The 17,368-nt window shown below is 47.8% G+C and overlaps 50 pseudogenes; all 50 read right to left on the bottom strand.

The window, feature by feature from the left end:
* LOC143795618 (U2 spliceosomal RNA) lies at positions 1–174 on the bottom strand (annotated as a pseudogene).
* A 176-nt stretch (positions 175–350) lies between these two features.
* LOC143797345 (U2 spliceosomal RNA) lies at positions 351–521 on the bottom strand (annotated as a pseudogene).
* Positions 522–697: 176 nt separating this feature from the next.
* Positions 698–871, bottom strand: LOC143796674 (U2 spliceosomal RNA; annotated as a pseudogene).
* A 176-nt stretch (positions 872–1,047) lies between these two features.
* Positions 1,048–1,221, bottom strand: LOC143794964 (U2 spliceosomal RNA; annotated as a pseudogene).
* Positions 1,222–1,397: 176 nt separating this feature from the next.
* On the bottom strand, positions 1,398–1,571 carry LOC143794966 (U2 spliceosomal RNA; annotated as a pseudogene).
* Positions 1,572–1,746: 175 nt separating this feature from the next.
* On the bottom strand, positions 1,747–1,920 carry LOC143801396 (U2 spliceosomal RNA; annotated as a pseudogene).
* Positions 1,921–2,118: 198 nt separating this feature from the next.
* LOC143796184 (U2 spliceosomal RNA) lies at positions 2,119–2,270 on the bottom strand (annotated as a pseudogene).
* Positions 2,271–2,446: 176 nt separating this feature from the next.
* LOC143796561 (U2 spliceosomal RNA) lies at positions 2,447–2,620 on the bottom strand (annotated as a pseudogene).
* A 176-nt stretch (positions 2,621–2,796) lies between these two features.
* Positions 2,797–2,970, bottom strand: LOC143794736 (U2 spliceosomal RNA; annotated as a pseudogene).
* Positions 2,971–3,145: 175 nt separating this feature from the next.
* On the bottom strand, positions 3,146–3,319 carry LOC143801584 (U2 spliceosomal RNA; annotated as a pseudogene).
* A 198-nt stretch (positions 3,320–3,517) lies between these two features.
* On the bottom strand, positions 3,518–3,669 carry LOC143796222 (U2 spliceosomal RNA; annotated as a pseudogene).
* A 176-nt stretch (positions 3,670–3,845) lies between these two features.
* On the bottom strand, positions 3,846–4,019 carry LOC143794787 (U2 spliceosomal RNA; annotated as a pseudogene).
* Positions 4,020–4,195: 176 nt separating this feature from the next.
* On the bottom strand, positions 4,196–4,369 carry LOC143797157 (U2 spliceosomal RNA; annotated as a pseudogene).
* A 176-nt stretch (positions 4,370–4,545) lies between these two features.
* On the bottom strand, positions 4,546–4,719 carry LOC143795619 (U2 spliceosomal RNA; annotated as a pseudogene).
* A 138-nt stretch (positions 4,720–4,857) lies between these two features.
* LOC143794608 (U2 spliceosomal RNA) lies at positions 4,858–5,069 on the bottom strand (annotated as a pseudogene).
* Positions 5,070–5,266: 197 nt separating this feature from the next.
* On the bottom strand, positions 5,267–5,418 carry LOC143801608 (U2 spliceosomal RNA; annotated as a pseudogene).
* A 175-nt stretch (positions 5,419–5,593) lies between these two features.
* On the bottom strand, positions 5,594–5,768 carry LOC143795558 (U2 spliceosomal RNA; annotated as a pseudogene).
* A 198-nt stretch (positions 5,769–5,966) lies between these two features.
* On the bottom strand, positions 5,967–6,115 carry LOC143797332 (U2 spliceosomal RNA; annotated as a pseudogene).
* A 176-nt stretch (positions 6,116–6,291) lies between these two features.
* LOC143797158 (U2 spliceosomal RNA) lies at positions 6,292–6,465 on the bottom strand (annotated as a pseudogene).
* A 176-nt stretch (positions 6,466–6,641) lies between these two features.
* Positions 6,642–6,815, bottom strand: LOC143797327 (U2 spliceosomal RNA; annotated as a pseudogene).
* A 176-nt stretch (positions 6,816–6,991) lies between these two features.
* LOC143797346 (U2 spliceosomal RNA) lies at positions 6,992–7,162 on the bottom strand (annotated as a pseudogene).
* Positions 7,163–7,338: 176 nt separating this feature from the next.
* LOC143796675 (U2 spliceosomal RNA) lies at positions 7,339–7,512 on the bottom strand (annotated as a pseudogene).
* A 176-nt stretch (positions 7,513–7,688) lies between these two features.
* LOC143794967 (U2 spliceosomal RNA) lies at positions 7,689–7,862 on the bottom strand (annotated as a pseudogene).
* Positions 7,863–8,038: 176 nt separating this feature from the next.
* Positions 8,039–8,212, bottom strand: LOC143794968 (U2 spliceosomal RNA; annotated as a pseudogene).
* A 175-nt stretch (positions 8,213–8,387) lies between these two features.
* LOC143801397 (U2 spliceosomal RNA) lies at positions 8,388–8,561 on the bottom strand (annotated as a pseudogene).
* A 198-nt stretch (positions 8,562–8,759) lies between these two features.
* On the bottom strand, positions 8,760–8,911 carry LOC143796185 (U2 spliceosomal RNA; annotated as a pseudogene).
* A 176-nt stretch (positions 8,912–9,087) lies between these two features.
* LOC143794969 (U2 spliceosomal RNA) lies at positions 9,088–9,261 on the bottom strand (annotated as a pseudogene).
* A 176-nt stretch (positions 9,262–9,437) lies between these two features.
* LOC143794737 (U2 spliceosomal RNA) lies at positions 9,438–9,611 on the bottom strand (annotated as a pseudogene).
* A 175-nt stretch (positions 9,612–9,786) lies between these two features.
* Positions 9,787–9,960, bottom strand: LOC143796676 (U2 spliceosomal RNA; annotated as a pseudogene).
* A 176-nt stretch (positions 9,961–10,136) lies between these two features.
* Positions 10,137–10,310, bottom strand: LOC143794970 (U2 spliceosomal RNA; annotated as a pseudogene).
* A 176-nt stretch (positions 10,311–10,486) lies between these two features.
* LOC143794971 (U2 spliceosomal RNA) lies at positions 10,487–10,660 on the bottom strand (annotated as a pseudogene).
* A 175-nt stretch (positions 10,661–10,835) lies between these two features.
* LOC143801398 (U2 spliceosomal RNA) lies at positions 10,836–11,009 on the bottom strand (annotated as a pseudogene).
* Positions 11,010–11,207: 198 nt separating this feature from the next.
* On the bottom strand, positions 11,208–11,359 carry LOC143796186 (U2 spliceosomal RNA; annotated as a pseudogene).
* Positions 11,360–11,535: 176 nt separating this feature from the next.
* On the bottom strand, positions 11,536–11,709 carry LOC143794972 (U2 spliceosomal RNA; annotated as a pseudogene).
* Positions 11,710–11,885: 176 nt separating this feature from the next.
* Positions 11,886–12,059, bottom strand: LOC143794739 (U2 spliceosomal RNA; annotated as a pseudogene).
* Positions 12,060–12,234: 175 nt separating this feature from the next.
* On the bottom strand, positions 12,235–12,408 carry LOC143801586 (U2 spliceosomal RNA; annotated as a pseudogene).
* Positions 12,409–12,606: 198 nt separating this feature from the next.
* Positions 12,607–12,758, bottom strand: LOC143796223 (U2 spliceosomal RNA; annotated as a pseudogene).
* A 176-nt stretch (positions 12,759–12,934) lies between these two features.
* LOC143794788 (U2 spliceosomal RNA) lies at positions 12,935–13,108 on the bottom strand (annotated as a pseudogene).
* Positions 13,109–13,284: 176 nt separating this feature from the next.
* On the bottom strand, positions 13,285–13,458 carry LOC143797159 (U2 spliceosomal RNA; annotated as a pseudogene).
* Positions 13,459–13,634: 176 nt separating this feature from the next.
* Positions 13,635–13,808, bottom strand: LOC143795620 (U2 spliceosomal RNA; annotated as a pseudogene).
* Positions 13,809–13,946: 138 nt separating this feature from the next.
* Positions 13,947–14,158, bottom strand: LOC143794609 (U2 spliceosomal RNA; annotated as a pseudogene).
* A 197-nt stretch (positions 14,159–14,355) lies between these two features.
* LOC143801609 (U2 spliceosomal RNA) lies at positions 14,356–14,507 on the bottom strand (annotated as a pseudogene).
* Positions 14,508–14,682: 175 nt separating this feature from the next.
* On the bottom strand, positions 14,683–14,857 carry LOC143795559 (U2 spliceosomal RNA; annotated as a pseudogene).
* A 176-nt stretch (positions 14,858–15,033) lies between these two features.
* Positions 15,034–15,204, bottom strand: LOC143797329 (U2 spliceosomal RNA; annotated as a pseudogene).
* Positions 15,205–15,380: 176 nt separating this feature from the next.
* Positions 15,381–15,551, bottom strand: LOC143797347 (U2 spliceosomal RNA; annotated as a pseudogene).
* A 176-nt stretch (positions 15,552–15,727) lies between these two features.
* Positions 15,728–15,901, bottom strand: LOC143796677 (U2 spliceosomal RNA; annotated as a pseudogene).
* Positions 15,902–16,077: 176 nt separating this feature from the next.
* Positions 16,078–16,251, bottom strand: LOC143794973 (U2 spliceosomal RNA; annotated as a pseudogene).
* A 176-nt stretch (positions 16,252–16,427) lies between these two features.
* Positions 16,428–16,601, bottom strand: LOC143794974 (U2 spliceosomal RNA; annotated as a pseudogene).
* A 176-nt stretch (positions 16,602–16,777) lies between these two features.
* Positions 16,778–16,951, bottom strand: LOC143796556 (U2 spliceosomal RNA; annotated as a pseudogene).
* Positions 16,952–17,127: 176 nt separating this feature from the next.
* On the bottom strand, positions 17,128–17,301 carry LOC143794789 (U2 spliceosomal RNA; annotated as a pseudogene).
* Between the last annotated feature and the right edge of the window lie 67 nt (positions 17,302–17,368).

Below are 17,368 nucleotides of genomic sequence, written 5' to 3' on the forward strand. Positions count from 1 at the left end.
TAACCACACCCTCCATCCCCGTGAAGGTTCCGTGTGACAAAGCAAGCTCCATTTCCAGCTCCCTGTTCCAAAAATCCATTTAATATATGGTCCCCAAATAGGGGACGTATCAGATATTAAACTAATAAGAACAGACACTACGCTTGATCTTGAGCCATTTGGCCAAGAAGAGATGATCAGAAATGGTTTGCCACTTGGGCCGCACCAAGGCCTACAACCGACACCCACTGTGGAGACGTAGCAAAAGATTGCCGCAGGGAAGACATTTCCAGAAACTCTGGATGCTCTGTCGATGACAGTTCTGCGGTGTGCATGTGTTCAAGCTGTGCGCAACGCGTTTTGAATCTGCATAACCACACCCTCCATCCCCGTGAAGGTTCCGTGTGACAAAGCAAGCTCCATTTCCAGCTCCCTGTTCCAAAAATCCATGTAATATATGGTCCCCAAATAGGGGACATATCAGATATTAAACTAATAACAGACACTACGCTTGATCTTGATCCATTTGGCCGAGAAGAGATGATCAGAAATGGTTTGCCACTTGGGCCGCACCAAGGCCTACAACCGACACCCACTGTTAAGACGTAGCAAAAGATTGCCGCAGGGAAGACATTTCCAGAAACTCTGGATGCTCTGTCGATGACAGTTCTGCGGTGTGCATGTGTTCAAGCTGTGCGCAACGCGTTTTGAATCTGCATAACCACACCCTCCATCCCCGTGAAGGTTCCGTGTGACAAAGCAAGCTCCATTTCCAGCTCCCTGTTCCAAAAATCCATTTAATATATGGTCCCCAAATAGGGGACGTAACAGATATTAAACTAATAAGAACAGACACTACGCTTGATCTTGAGCCATTTGGCCGAGAAGAGATGATCAGAAATGGTTTGCCACTTGGGCCGCACCAAGGCCTACAACCGACACCCACTGTGGAGACGTAGCAAAAGATTGCCGCAGGGAAGACATTTCCAGAAACTCTGGATGCTCTGTCGACGACAGTTCTGCGGTGTGCATGTGTTCAAGCTGTGCGCAACGCGTTTTGAATCTGCATAACCACACCCTCCATCCCCGTGAAGGTTCCGTGTGACAAAGCAAGCTCCATTTCCAGCTCCCTGTTCCAAAAATCCATTTAATATATGGTCCCCAAATAGGGGACGTATCAGATATTAAACTAATAAGAACAGACACTACGCTTGATCTTGAGCCATTTGGCCGAGAAGAGATGATCAGAAATGGTTTGCCACTTGGGCCGCACCAAGGCCTACAACCGACACCCACTGTGGAGACGTAGCAAAAGATTGCCGCAGGGAAGACATTTCCAGAAACTCTGGATGCTCTGTCGATGACAGTTCTGCGGTGTGCATGTGTTCAAGCTGTGTGCAACGCATTTTGAATCTGCATAACCACACCCTCCATCCCCGTGAAGGTTCCGTGTGACAAAGCAAGCTCCATTTCCAGCTCCCTGTTCCAAAAATCCATTTAATATATGGTCCCCAAATAGGGGACGTATCAGATATTAAACTAATAAGAACAGACACTACGCTTGATCTTGAGCCATTTGGCCGAGAAGAGATGATCAGAAATGGTTTGCCACTTGGGCCGCACCAAGGCCTACAACCGACATCCACTGTGAGACGTAGCAAAAGATTGCCGCAGGGAAGACATTTCCAGAAACTCTGGATGCTCTATCGATGACAGTTCTGCGGTGTGCATGTGTTCAAGCTGTGCGCAACGCGTTTTGAATCTGCATAACCACACCCTCCATCCCTGTGAAGGTTCCGTGCGACAAAGCAAGCTCCATTTCCAGCTCCATGTTCCAAAAATCCATTTAATATATGGTCCCCAAATAGGGGACGTATCAGATATTAAACTAATAAGAACAGACACTACACTTGATCTTGAGCCATTTGGCCGAGAAGAGATGATCAGAAATGGTTTGCCACTTGGGCCGCACCAAGGCCTACAACCGACACCCACTGTGGAGACGTAGCAAAAGAGTGCCGCAGGGAAGACATTTCCAGAAACTCTGGATGCTCTGTCGATGACAGTTCTGCGGTGTGCATGTGTTCAAGCTGTGCGCAACGCGTTTTGAATCTGCATAACCACACCCTTCATCCCCGTGAAGGTTCCATGTGACAAAGCAAGCTCCATTTCCAGCTCCCTGTTCCAAAAATCCATTTAATGTATGGTCCCCAAATAGGGGACGTATCAGATATTAAACTAATAAGAACAGACACTACGCTTGATCTTGAGCCATTTGGCCGAGAAGAGATGATCAGAAATGGTTTGCCACTTGGGCCGCACCAAGGCCTACAACCGACACCCACTGTGGAGACGTAGCAAAAGATTGCCGCTGGGAAGACATTTCCAGAAACTCTGGATGCTCTGTCGATGACAGTTCTGCGGTGTGCATGTGTTCAAGCTGTGCGCAACGCATTTTGAATCTGCATAACCACACCCTCCATCCCCGTGAAGGTTCCGTGTGACAAAGCAAGCTCCATTTCCAGCTCCCTGTTCCAAAAATCCATTTAATATATGGTCCCCAAATAGGGGACGTATCAGATATTAAACTAATAAGAACAGACACTGCGCTTGATCTTGAGCCATTTGGCCGAGAAGAGATGATCAGAAATGGTTTGCCACTTGGGCCGCACCAAGGCCTACAACCGACACCAACTGTGGAGACGTAGCAAAAGATTGCCGCAGGGAAGACATTTCCAGAAACTCTGGATGCTCTGTCGATGACAGTTCTGCGGTGTGCATGTGTTCAAGCTGTGCGCAACGCGTTTTGAATCTGCATAACCACACCCTCCATCCCCGTGAAGGTTCCGTGTGATAAAGCAAGCTCCATTTCCAGCTCCCTGTTCCAAAAATCCATTTAATATATGGTCCCCAAATAGGGGACGTATCAGATATTAAACTAATAAGAACAGACACTACGCTTGATCTTGAGCCATTTGGCCGAGAAGAGATGATCAGAAATGGTTTGCCACTTGGGCCGCACCAAGGCCTACAACCGACATCCACTGTGAGACGTAGCAAAAGATTGCCGCAGGGAAGACATTTCCAGAAACTCTGGATGCTCTATCGATGACAGTTCTGCGGTGTGCATGTGTTCAAGCTGTGCGCAACGCGTTTTGAATCTGCATAACCACACCCTCCATCCCCGTGAAGGTTCCGTGCGACAAAGCAAGCTCCATTTCCAGCTCCCTGTTCCAAAAATCCATTTAATATATGGTCCCCAAATAGGGGACGTATCAGATATTAAACTAATAAGAACAGACACTACACTTGATCTTGAGCCATTTGGCCAAGAAGAGATGATCAGAAATGGTTTGCCACTTGGGCCGCACCAAGGCCTACAACCGACACCCACTGTGGAGACGTAGCAAAAGATTGCCGCAGGGAAGACATTTCCAGAAACTCTGGATGCTCTGTCGATGACAGTTCTGCGGTGTGCATGTGTTCAAGCTGTGCGCAACGCGTTTTGAATCTGCATAACCACACCCTTCATCCCCGTGAAGGTTCCGTGTGACAAAGCAAGCTCCATTTCCAGCTCCCTGTTCCAAAAATCCATTTAATGTATGGTCCCCAAATAGGGGACGTATCAGATATTAAACTAATAAGAACAGACACTACGCTTGATCTTGAGCCATTTGGCCGAGAAGAAATGATCAGAAATGGTTTGCCACTTGGGCCGCACCAAGGCCTACAACCGACATCCACTGTGGAGACGTAGCAAAAGATTGCCGCAGGGAAGACATTTCCAGAAACTCTGGATGCTCTGTCGATGACAGTTCTGCGGTGTGCATGTGTTCAAGCTGTGCGCAACGCGTTTTGAATCTGCATAACCACACCCTCCATCCCCGTGAAGGTTCCGTGTGACAAAGCAAGCTCCATTTCCAGCTCCCAGTTCCAAAAATCCATTTAATATATGGTCCCCAAATAGGGGACGTATCAGATATTAAACTAATAAGAACAGACACTACGCTTGATCTTGAGCCATTTGGCCGAGAAGAGATGATCAGAAATGGTTTGCCACTTGGGCCGCACCCAGGCCTACAACCGACACCCACTGTGGAGACGTAGCAAAAGATTGCCGCAGGAAAGACATTTCCAGAAACTCTGGATGCTCTATCGATGACAGTTCTGCGGTGCGCATGTGTTCAAGCTGTGCACAATGCGTTTTGAATCTGCATAACCACACCCTCCATCCCCGTGAAGGTTCCGTGTGACAAAGCAAGCTCCATTTCCAGCTCCCTGTTCCAAAAATCCATTTAATATATGGTCCCCAAATAAGGGACGTATCAGATATTAAACTAATAAGAACAGACACTACGCTTCATCTTGAGCCATTTGGCCGAGAAGAGATGATCAAAAATGGTTTGCCACTTGGGCCGCACCAAGGCCTACAACCGACACCCACTGTGGAGACGTAGCAAAAGATTGCCGCAGGGAAGACATTTCCAGAAACTCTGGATGCTCTGTCGATGACAGTTCTGCGGTGTGCATGTGTTCAAGCTGTGCGCAATGCGTTTTGAATCTGCATAACCACACCCTCCATCCCCGTGAAGGTTCCGTGTGACAAAGCAAGCTCCATTTCCAGCTCCCTGTTCCAAAAATCCATTTAATATATGGTCCCCAAATAGGGGACGTATCAGATATTAAACTAATAAGAACAGACACTACGCTTGATCTTGAGCCATTTGGCCAAGAAGAGATGATCAGAAATGGTTTGCCACTTGGGCCGCAAAAAGGCCTACAACCGACACCCACTGTGGAGACGTAGCAAAAGATTGCCGCAGGGAAGACATTTCCAGAAACTCTGGATGATCTGTCGATGACAGTTCTGCGGTGTGCATGTGTTCAAGCTGTGTGAAACGCGTTTTGAATCTGCATAACCACACCCTCCACCCCCGTGATGGTTCCGTGCGACAAAGCAAGCTCCATTTCCAGCTCCCTGTTCCAAAAATCCATTTAATATATGGTCCCCAAATAGGGGACGTATCAGATATTAAACTAATAAGAACAGACACTACGCTTGATCTTGAGCCATTTGGCCGAGAAGAGATGATCAGAAATGGTTTGCCACTTGGGCCGCACCAAGGCCTACAACCGACATCCACAGTGAGACGTAGCAAAAGATTGCCGCAGGGAAGACATTTCCAGAAACTCTGGATGCTCTATCGATGACAGTTCTGCGGTGTGCATGTGTTCAAGCTGTGCGCAACGCGTTTTGAATCTGCATAACCACACCCTCCATCCCCGTGAAGGTTCCGTGCGACAAAGCAAGCTCCATTTCCAGCTGCCTGTTCCAAAAATCCATTTAATATATGGTCCCCAAATAGGGGACGTATCAGATATTAAACTAATAAGAACAGACACTACACTTGATCTTGAGCCATTTGGCCGAGAAGAGATGATCAGAAATGGTTTGCCACTTGGGCCGCACCAAGGCCTACAACCGACACCCACTGTGGAGACGTAGCAAAAGATTGCCGCAGGGAAGACATTTCCAGAAACTCTGGATGATCTGTCGATGACAGTTCTGCGGTGTGCATGTGTTCAAGCTGTGCGCAACGCGTTTTGAATCTGCATAACCACACCCTCCACCCCCGTGATGGTTCCGTGCGACAAAGCAAGCTCCATTTCCAGCTCCCTGTTCCAAAAATCCATTTAATATATGGTCCCCAAATAGGGGACGTATCAGATATTAAACTAATAAGAACAGACACTACGCTTGATCTTGAGCCATTTGGCCGAGAAGAGATGATCAGAAATGATTTGCCACTTGGGCCGCACCAAGGCCTACAACCGACACCCACTGTGGAGACGTAGCAAAAGATTGCCGCAGGGAAGACATTTCCAGAAACTCTGGATGCTCTGTCGATGACAGTTCTGCGGTGTGCATGTGTTCAAGCTGTGCGCAACGCGTTTTAAATCTGCATAACCACACCCTCCATCCCCGTGAAGGTTCCTTGTGACAAAGCAAGCTCCATTTCCAGCTCCCTGTTCCAAAAATCCATTTAATATATGGTCCCCAAATAGGGGACGTATCAGATATTAAACTAAGAACAGACACTACGCTTGATCTTGAGCCATTTGGCCGAGAAGAGATGATCAGAAATGGTTTGCCACTTGGGCCGCACCAAGGCCTACAACCGACACCCACTGTGGAGACGTAGCAAAAGATTGCCGCAGGGAAGACATTTCCAGAAACTCTGGATGCTCTGTCGATGACAGTTCTGCGGTGTGCATGTGTTCAAGCTGTGCACAATGCGTTTTGAATCTGCATAACCACACCCTCCATCCCCGTGAAGGTTCCGTGTGACAAAGCAAGCTCCATTTCCAGCTCCCTGTTCCAAAAATCCATTTAATATATGGTCCCCAAATAAGGGACGTATCAGATATTAAACTAATAAGAACAGACACTACGCTTCATCTTGAGCCATTTGGCCGAGAAGAGATGATCAAAAATGGTTTGCCACTTGGGCCGCACCAAGGCCTACAACCGACACCCACTGTGGAGACGTAGCAAAAGATTGCCGCAGGGAAGACATTTCCAGAAACTCTGGATGCTCTGTCGATGACAGTTCTGCGGTGTGCATGTGTTCAAGCTGTGCGCAATGCGTTTTGAATCTGCATAACCACACCCTCCATCCCCGTGAAGGTTCCGTGTGACAAAGCAAGCTCCATTTCCAGCTCCCTGTTCCAAAAATCCATTTAATATATGGTCCCCAAATAGGGGACGTATCAGATATTAAAAAAATAAGAACAGACACTACGCTTGATCTTGAGCCATTTGGCCAAGAAGAGATGATCAGAAATGGTTTGCCACTTGGGCCGCACCAAGGCCTACAACCGACACCCACTGTGGAGACGTAGCAAAAGATTGCCGCAGGGAAGACATTTCCAGAAACTCTGGATGCTCTGTCGATGACAGTTCTGCGGTGTGCATGTGTTCAAGCTGTGCGCAACGCGTTTTGAATCTGCATAACCACACCCTCCATCCCCGTGAAGGTTCCGTGTGACAAAGCAAGCTCCATTTCCAGCTCCCTGTTCCAAAAATCCATGTAATATATGGTCCCCAAATAGGGGACATATCAGATATTAAACTAATAACAGACACTACGCTTGATCTTGATCCATTTGGCCGAGAAGAGATGATCAGAAATGGTTTGCCACTTGGGCCGCACCAAGGCCTACAACCGACACCCACTGTTAAGACGTAGCAAAAGATTGCCGCAGGGAAGACATTTCCAGAAACTCTGGATGCTCTGTCGATGACAGTTCTGCGGTGTGCATGTGTTCAAGCTGTGCGCAACGCGTTTTGAATCTGCATAACCACACCCTCCATCCCCGTGAAGGTTCCGTGTGACAAAGCAAGCTCCATTTCCAGCTCCCTGTTCCAAAAATCCATTTAATATATGGTCCCCAAATAGGGGACGTAACAGATATTAAACTAATAAGAACAGACACTACGCTTGATCTTGAGCCATTTGGCCGAGAAGAGATGATCAGAAATGGTTTGCCACTTGGGCCGCACCAAGGCCTACAACCGACACCCACTGTGGAGACGTAGCAAAAGATTGCCGCAGGGAAGACATTTCCAGAAACTCTGGATGCTCTGTCGACGACAGTTCTGCGGTGTGCATGTGTTCAAGCTGTGCGCAACGCGTTTTGAATCTGCATAACCACACCCTCCATCCCCGTGAAGGTTCCGTGTGACAAAGCAAGCTCCATTTCCAGCTCCCTGTTCCAAAAATCCATTTAATATATGGTCCCCAAATAGGGGACGTATCAGATATTAAACTAATAAGAACAGACACTACGCTTGATCTTGAGCCATTTGGCCGAGAAGAGATGATCAGAAATGGTTTGCCACTTGGGCCGCACCAAGGCCTACAACCGACACCCACTGTGGAGACGTAGCAAAAGATTGCCGCAGGGAAGACATTTCCAGAAACTCTGGATGCTCTGTCGATGACAGTTCTGCGGTGTGCATGTGTTCAAGCTGTGTGCAACGCATTTTGAATCTGCATAACCACACCCTCCATCCCCGTGAAGGTTCCGTGTGACAAAGCAAGCTCCATTTCCAGCTCCCTGTTCCAAAAATCCATTTAATATATGGTCCCCAAATAGGGGACGTATCAGATATTAAACTAATAAGAACAGACACTACGCTTGATCTTGAGCCATTTGGCCGAGAAGAGATGATCAGAAATGGTTTGCCACTTGGGCCGCACCAAGGCCTACAACCGACATCCACTGTGAGACGTAGCAAAAGATTGCCGCAGGGAAGACATTTCCAGAAACTCTGGATGCTCTATCGATGACAGTTCTGCGGTGTGCATGTGTTCAAGCTGTGCGCAACGCGTTTTGAATCTGCATAACCACACCCTCCATCCCTGTGAAGGTTCCGTGCGACAAAGCAAGCTCCATTTCCAGCTCCATGTTCCAAAAATCCATTTAATATATGGTCCCCAAATAGGGGACGTATCAGATATTAAACTAATAAGAACAGACACTACACTTGATCTTGAGCCATTTGGCCGAGAAGAGATGATCAGAAATGGTTTGCCACTTGGGCCGCACCAAGGCCTACAACCGACACCCACTGTGGAGACGTAGCAAAAGAGTGCCGCAGGGAAGACATTTCCAGAAACTCTGGATGCTCTGTCGATGACAGTTCTGCGGTGTGCATGTGTTCAAGCTGTGCGCAACGCGTTTTGAATCTGCATAACCACACCCTTCATCCCCGTGAAGGTTCCATGTGACAAAGCAAGCTCCATTTCCAGCTCCCTGTTCCAAAAATCCATTTAATGTATGGTCCCCAAATAGGGGACGTATCAGATATTAAACTAATAAGAACAGACACTACGCTTGATCTTGAGCCATTTGGCCGAGAAGAGATGATCAGAAATGGTTTGCCACTTGGGCCGCACCAAGGCCTACAACCGACACCCACTGTGGAGACGTAGCAAAAGATTGCCGCTGGGAAGACATTTCCAGAAACTCTGGATGCTCTGTCGATGACAGTTCTGCGGTGTGCATGTGTTCAAGCTGTGCGCAACGCATTTTGAATCTGCATAACCACACCCTCCATCCCCGTGAAGGTTCCGTGTGACAAAGCAAGCTCCATTTCCAGCTCCCTGTTCCAAAAATCCATTTAATATATGGTCCCCAAATAGGGGACGTATCAGATATTAAACTAATAAGAACAGACACTACGCTTGATCTTGAGCCATTTGGCCGAGAAGAGATGATCAGAAATGGTTTGCCACTTGGGCCGCACCAAGGCCTACAACCGACACCAACTGTGGAGACGTAGCAAAAGATTGCCGCAGGGAAGACATTTCCAGAAACTCTGGATGCTCTGTCGATGACAGTTCTGCGGTGTGCATGTGTTCAAGCTGTGCGCAACGCGTTTTGAATCTGCATAACCACACCCTCCATCCCCGTGAAGGTTCCGTGTGATAAAGCAAGCTCCATTTCCAGCTCCCTGTTCCAAAAATCCATTTAATATATGGTCCCCAAATAGGGGACGTATCAGATATTAAACTAATAAGAACAGACACTACGCTTGATCTTGAGCCATTTGGCCGAGAAGAGATGATCAGAAATGGTTTGCCACTTGGGCCGCACCAAGGCCTACAACCGACATCCACTGTGAGACGTAGCAAAAGATTGCCGCAGGGAAGACATTTCCAGAAACTCTGGATGCTCTATCGATGACAGTTCTGCGGTGTGCATGTGTTCAAGCTGTGCGCAACGCGTTTTGAATCTGCATAACCACACCCTCCATCCCCGTGAAGGTTCCGTGTGACAAAGCAAGCTCCATTTCCAGCTCCCTGTTCCAAAAATCCATTTAATATATGGTCCCCAAATAGGGGACGTAACAGATATTAAACTAATAAGAACAGACACTACGCTTGATCTTGAGCCATTTGGCCGAGAAGAGATGATCAGAAATGGTTTGCCACTTGGGCCGCACCAAGGCCTACAACCGACACCCACTGTGGAGACGTAGCAAAAGATTGCCGCAGGGAAGACATTTCCAGAAACTCTGGATGCTCTGTCGACGACAGTTCTGCGGTGTGCATGTGTTCAAGCTGTGCGCAACGCGTTTTGAATCTGCATAACCACACCCTCCATCCCCGTGAAGGTTCCGTGTGACAAAGCAAGCTCCATTTCCAGCTCCCTGTTCCAAAAATCCATTTAATATATGGTCCCCAAATAGGGGACGTATCAGATATTAAACTAATAAGAACAGACACTACGCTTGATCTTGAGCCATTTGGCCGAGAAGAGATGATCAGAAATGGTTTGCCACTTGGGCCGCACCAAGGCCTACAACCGACACCCACTGTGGAGACGTAGCAAAAGATTGCCGCAGGGAAGACATTTCCAGAAACTCTGGATGCTCTGTCGATGACAGTTCTGCGGTGTGCATGTGTTCAAGCTGTGTGCAACGCATTTTGAATCTGCATAACCACACCCTCCATCCCCGTGAAGGTTCCGTGTGACAAAGCAAGCTCCATTTCCAGCTCCCTGTTCCAAAAATCCATTTAATATATGGTCCCCAAATAGGGGACGTATCAGATATTAAACTAATAAGAACAGACACTACGCTTGATCTTGAGCCATTTGGCCGAGAAGAGATGATCAGAAATGGTTTGCCACTTGGGCCGCACCAAGGCCTACAACCGACATCCACTGTGAGACGTAGCAAAAGATTGCCGCAGGGAAGACATTTCCAGAAACTCTGGATGCTCTATCGATGACAGTTCTGCGGTGTGCATGTGTTCAAGCTGTGCGCAACGCGTTTTGAATCTGCATAACCACACCCTCCATCCCTGTGAAGGTTCCGTGCGACAAAGCAAGCTCCATTTCCAGCTCCATGTTCCAAAAATCCATTTAATATATGGTCCCCAAATAGGGGACGTATCAGATATTAAACTAATAAGAACAGACACTACACTTGATCTTGAGCCATTTGGCCGAGAAGAGATGATCAGAAATGGTTTGCCACTTGGGCCGCACCAAGGCCTACAACCGACACCCACTGTGGAGACGTAGCAAAAGAGTGCCGCAGGGAAGACATTTCCAGAAACTCTGGATGCTCTGTCGATGACAGTTCTGCGGTGTGCATGTGTTCAAGCTGTGCGCAACGCGTTTTGAATCTGCATAACCACACCCTTCATCCCCGTGAAGGTTCCATGTGACAAAGCAAGCTCCATTTCCAGCTCCCTGTTCCAAAAATCCATTTAATGTATGGTCCCCAAATAGGGGACGTATCAGATATTAAACTAATAAGAACAGACACTACGCTTGATCTTGAGCCATTTGGCCGAGAAGAGATGATCAGAAATGGTTTGCCACTTGGGCCGCACCAAGGCCTACAACCGACACCCACTGTGGAGACGTAGCAAAAGATTGCCGCTGGGAAGACATTTCCAGAAACTCTGGATGCTCTGTCGATGACAGTTCTGCGGTGTGCATGTGTTCAAGCTGTGCGCAACGCATTTTGAATCTGCATAACCACACCCTCCATCCCCGTGAAGGTTCCGTGTGACAAAGCAAGCTCCATTTCCAGCTCCCTGTTCCAAAAATCCATTTAATATATGGTCCCCAAATAGGGGACGTATCAGATATTAAACTAATAAGAACAGACACTACGCTTGATCTTGAGCCATTTGGCCGAGAAGAGATGATCAGAAATGGTTTGCCACTTGGGCCGCACCAAGGCCTACAACCGACACCAACTGTGGAGACGTAGCAAAAGATTGCCGCAGGGAAGACATTTCCAGAAACTCTGGATGCTCTGTCGATGACAGTTCTGCGGTGTGCATGTGTTCAAGCTGTGCGCAACGCGTTTTGAATCTGCATAACCACACCCTCCATCCCCGTGAAGGTTCCGTGTGATAAAGCAAGCTCCATTTCCAGCTCCCTGTTCCAAAAATCCATTTAATATATGGTCCCCAAATAGGGGACGTATCAGATATTAAACTAATAAGAACAGACACTACGCTTGATCTTGAGCCATTTGGCCGAGAAGAGATGATCAGAAATGGTTTGCCACTTGGGCCGCACCAAGGCCTACAACCGACATCCACTGTGAGACGTAGCAAAAGATTGCCGCAGGGAAGACATTTCCAGAAACTCTGGATGCTCTATCGATGACAGTTCTGCGGTGTGCATGTGTTCAAGCTGTGCGCAACGCGTTTTGAATCTGCATAACCACACCCTCCATCCCCGTGAAGGTTCCGTGCGACAAAGCAAGCTCCATTTCCAGCTCCCTGTTCCAAAAATCCATTTAATATATGGTCCCCAAATAGGGGACGTATCAGATATTAAACTAATAAGAACAGACACTACACTTGATCTTGAGCCATTTGGCCAAGAAGAGATGATCAGAAATGGTTTGCCACTTGGGCCGCACCAAGGCCTACAACCGACACCCACTGTGGAGACGTAGCAAAAGATTGCCGCAGGGAAGACATTTCCAGAAACTCTGGATGCTCTGTCGATGACAGTTCTGCGGTGTGCATGTGTTCAAGCTGTGCGCAACGCGTTTTGAATCTGCATAACCACACCCTTCATCCCCGTGAAGGTTCCGTGTGACAAAGCAAGCTCCATTTCCAGCTCCCTGTTCCAAAAATCCATTTAATGTATGGTCCCCAAATAGGGGACGTATCAGATATTAAACTAATAAGAACAGACACTACGCTTGATCTTGAGCCATTTGGCCGAGAAGAAATGATCAGAAATGGTTTGCCACTTGGGCCGCACCAAGGCCTACAACCGACATCCACTGTGGAGACGTAGCAAAAGATTGCCGCAGGGAAGACATTTCCAGAAACTCTGGATGCTCTGTCGATGACAGTTCTGCGGTGTGCATGTGTTCAAGCTGTGCGCAACGCGTTTTGAATCTGCATAACCACACCCTCCATCCCCGTGAAGGTTCCGTGTGACAAAGCAAGCTCCATTTCCAGCTCCCAGTTCCAAAAATCCATTTAATATATGGTCCCCAAATAGGGGACGTATCAGATATTAAACTAATAAGAACAGACACTACGCTTGATCTTGAGCCATTTGGCCGAGAAGAGATGATCAGAAATGGTTTGCCACTTGGGCCGCACCCAGGCCTACAACCGACACCCACTGTGGAGACGTAGCAAAAGATTGCCGCAGGAAAGACATTTCCAGAAACTCTGGATGCTCTATCGATGACAGTTCTGCGGTGCGCATGTGTTCAAGCTGTGCACAATGCGTTTTGAATCTGCATAACCACACCCTCCATCCCCGTGAAGGTTCCGTGTGACAAAGCAAGCTCCATTTCCAGCTCCCTGTTCCAAAAATCCATTTAATATATGGTCCCCAAATAAGGGACGTATCAGATATTAAACTAATAAGAACAGACACTACGCTTCATCTTGAGCCATTTGGCCGAGAAGAGATGATCAAAAATGGTTTGCCACTTGGGCCGCACCAAGGCCTACAACCGACACCCACTGTGGAGACGTAGCAAAAGATTGCCGCAGGGAAGACATTTCCAGAAACTCTGGATGCTCTGTCGATGACAGTTCTGCGGTGTGCATGTGTTCAAGCTGTGCGCAACGCGTTTTGAATCTGCATAACCACACCCTCCATCCCCGTGAAGGTTCCGTGTGACAAAGCAAGCTCCATTTCCAGCTCCCTGTTCCAAAAATCCATTTAATATATGGTCCCCAAATAGGGGACGTATCAGATATTAAACTAATAAGAACAGACACTACGCTTGATCTTGAGCCATTTGGCCAAGAAGAGATGATCAGAAATGGTTTGCCACTTGGGCCGCAAAAAGGCCTACAACCGACACCCACTGTGGAGACGTAGCAAAAGATTGCCGCAGGGAAGACATTTCCAGAAACTCTGGATGATCTGTCGATGACAGTTCTGCGGTGTGCATGTGTTCAAGCTGTGTGAAACGCGTTTTGAATCTGCATAACCACACCCTCCACCCCCGTGATGGTTCCGTGCGACAAAGCAAGCTCCATTTCCAGCTCCCTGTTCCAAAAATCCATTTAATATATGGTCCCCAAATAGGGGACGTATCAGATATTAAACTAATAAGAACAGACACTACGCTTGATCTTGAGCCATTTGGCCGAGAAGAGATGATCAGAAATGGTTTGCCACTTGGGCCGCACCAAGGCCTACAACCGACATCCACTGTGAGACGTAGCAAGAGATTGCCGCAGGGAAGACATTTCCAGAAACTCTGGATGCTCTATCGATGACAGTTCTGCGGTGTGCATGTGTTCAAGCTGTGCGCAACGCGTTTTGAATCTGCATAACCACACCCTCCATCCCCGTGAAGGTTCCGTGCGACAAAGCAAGCTCCATTTCCAGCTGCCTGTTCCAAAAATCCATTTAATATATGGTCCCCAAATAGGGGACGTATCAGATATTAAACTAATAAGAACAGACACTACACTTGATCTTGAGCCATTTGGCCGAGAAGAGATGATCAGAAATGGTTTGCCACTTGGGCCGCACCAAGGCCTACAACCGACACCCACTGTGGAGACGTAGCAAAAGATTGCCGCAGGGAAGACATTTCCAGAAACTCTGGATGATCTGTCGATGACAGTTCTGCGGTGTGCATGTGTTCAAGCTGTGCGCAACGCGTTTTGAATCTGCATAACCACACCCTCCACCCCCGTGATGGTTCCGTGCGACAAAGCAAGCTCCATTTCCAGCTCCCTGTTCCAAAAATCCATTTAATATATGGTCCCCAAATAGGGGACGTATCAGATATTAAACTAATAAGAACAGACACTACGCTTGATCTTGAGCCATTTGGCCGAGAAGAGATGATCAGAAATGATTTGCCACTTGGGCCGCACCAAGGCCTACAACCGACACCCACTGTGGAGACGTAGCAAAAGATTGCCGCAGGGAAGACATTTCCAGAAACTCTGGATGCTCTGTCGATGACAGTTCTGCGGTGTGCATGTGTTCAAGCTGTGCGCAACGCGTTTTAAATCTGCATAACCACACCCTCCATCCCCGTGAAGGTTCCGTGTGACAAAGCAAGCTCCATTTCCAGCTCCCTGTTCCAAAAATCCATTTAATATATGGTCCCCAAATAGGGGACGTATCAGATATTAAACTAAGAACAGACACTACGCTTGATCTTGAGCCATTTGGCCGAGAAGAGATGATCAGAAATGGTTTGCCACTTGGGCCGCACCAAGGCCTACAACCGACACCCACTGTGGAGACGTAGCAAAAGATTGCCGCAGGGAAGACATTTCCAGAAACTCTGGATGCTCTGTCGATGACAGTTCTGCGGTGTGCATGTGTTCAAGCTGTGCGCAGCGCGTTTTGAATCTGCATAACCACACCCTCCATCCCCGTGAAGGTTCCGTGTGACAAAGCAAGCTCCATTTCCAGCTCCCTGTTCCAAAAATCCATGTAATATATGGTCCCCAAATAGGGGACATATCAGATATTAAACTAATAACAGACACTACGCTTGATCTTGATCCATTTGGCCGAGAAGAGATGATCAGAAATGGTTTGCCACTTGGGCCGCACCAAGGCCTACAACCGACACCCACTGTTAAGACGTAGCAAAAGATTGCCGCAGGGAAGACATTTCCAGAAACTCTGGATGCTCTGTCGATGACAGTTCTGCGGTGTGCATGTGTTCAAGCTGTGCGCAACGCGTTTTGAATCTGCATAACCACACCCTCCATCCCCGTGAAGGTTCCGTGTGACAAAGCAAGCTCCATTTCCAGCTCCCTGTTCCAAAAATCCATTTAATATATGGTCCCCAAATAGGGGACGTAACAGATATTAAACTAATAAGAACAGACACTACGCTTGATCTTGAGCCATTTGGCCGAGAAGAGATGATCAGAAATGGTTTGCCACTTGGGCCGCACCAAGGCCTACAACCGACACCCACTGTGGAGACGTAGCAAAAGATTGCCGCAGGGAAGACATTTCCAGAAACTCTGGATGCTCTGTTGACGACAGTTCTGCGGTGTGCATGTGTTCAAGCTGTGCGCAACGCGTTTTGAATCTGCATAACCACACCCTCCATCCCCGTGAAGGTTCCGTGTGACAAAGCAAGCTCCATTTCCAGCTCCCTGTTCCAAAAATCCATTTAATATATGGTCCCCAAATAGGGGACGTATCAGATATTAAACTAATAAGAACAGACACTACGCTTGATCTTGAGCCATTTGGCCGAGAAGAGATGATCAGAAATGGTTTGCCACTTGGGCCGCACCAAGGCCTACAACCGACACCCACTGTGGAGACGTAGCAAAAGATTGCCGCAGGGAAGACATTTCCAGAAACTCTGGATGCTCTGTCGATGACAGTTCTGCGGTGTGCATGTGTTCAAGCTGTGTGCAACGCATTTTGAATCTGCATAACCACACCCTCCATCCCCGTGAAGGTTCCGTGTGACAAAGCAAGCTCCATTTCCAGCTCCCTGTTCCAAAAATCCATTTAATATATGGTCCCCAAATAGGGGACGTATCAGATATTAAACTAATAAGAACAGACACTACGCTTGATCTTGAGCCATTTGGCCGAGAAGAGATGATCAGAAATGGTTTGCCACTTGGGCCGCACCAAGGCCTACAACCGACACCAACTGTGGAGACGTAGCAAAAGATTGCCGCAGGGAAGACATTTCCAGAAACTCTGGATGCTCTGTCGATGACAGTTCTGCGGTGTGCATGTGTTCAAGCTGTGCGCAACGCGTTTTGAATCTGCATAACCACACCCTCCATCCCCGTGAAGGTTCCGTGTGACAAAGCAAGCTCCATTTCCAGCTCCCTGTTCCAAAAATCCATTTAATGAGTGGTCCCCAAATAGGGGACGTATCAGATATTAAACTAATAAGAACAGACACTACGCTTGATCTTGAGCCATTTGGCCGAGAAGAAATGATCAGAAATGGTTTGCCACTTGGGCCGCACCAAGGCCTACAACCGACATCCACTGTGGAGACGTAGCAAAAGATTGCCGCAGGGAAGACATTTCCAGAAACTCTGGATGCTCTGTCGATGACAGTTCTGCGGTGTGCATGTGTTCAAGCTGTGCGCAACGCGTTTTGAATCTGCATAACCACACCCTCCATCCCCGTGAAGGTTCCGTGTGACAAAGCAAGCTCCATTTCCAGCTCCCAGTTCCAAAAATCCATTTAATATATGGTCCCCAAATAGGGGACGTATCAGATATTAAACTAATAAGAACAGACACTACGCTTGATCTTGAGCCATTTGGCCGAGAAGAGATGATCAGAAATGGTTTGCCACTTGGGCCGCACCAAGGCCTACAACCAACACCCACTGTGGAGACGTAG

Source organism: Ranitomeya variabilis, chromosome 1 (assembly GCF_051348905.1).
Source record: "Ranitomeya variabilis isolate aRanVar5 chromosome 1, aRanVar5.hap1, whole genome shotgun sequence".
Lineage (NCBI taxonomy): Eukaryota > Metazoa > Chordata > Amphibia > Anura > Dendrobatidae > Ranitomeya > Ranitomeya variabilis.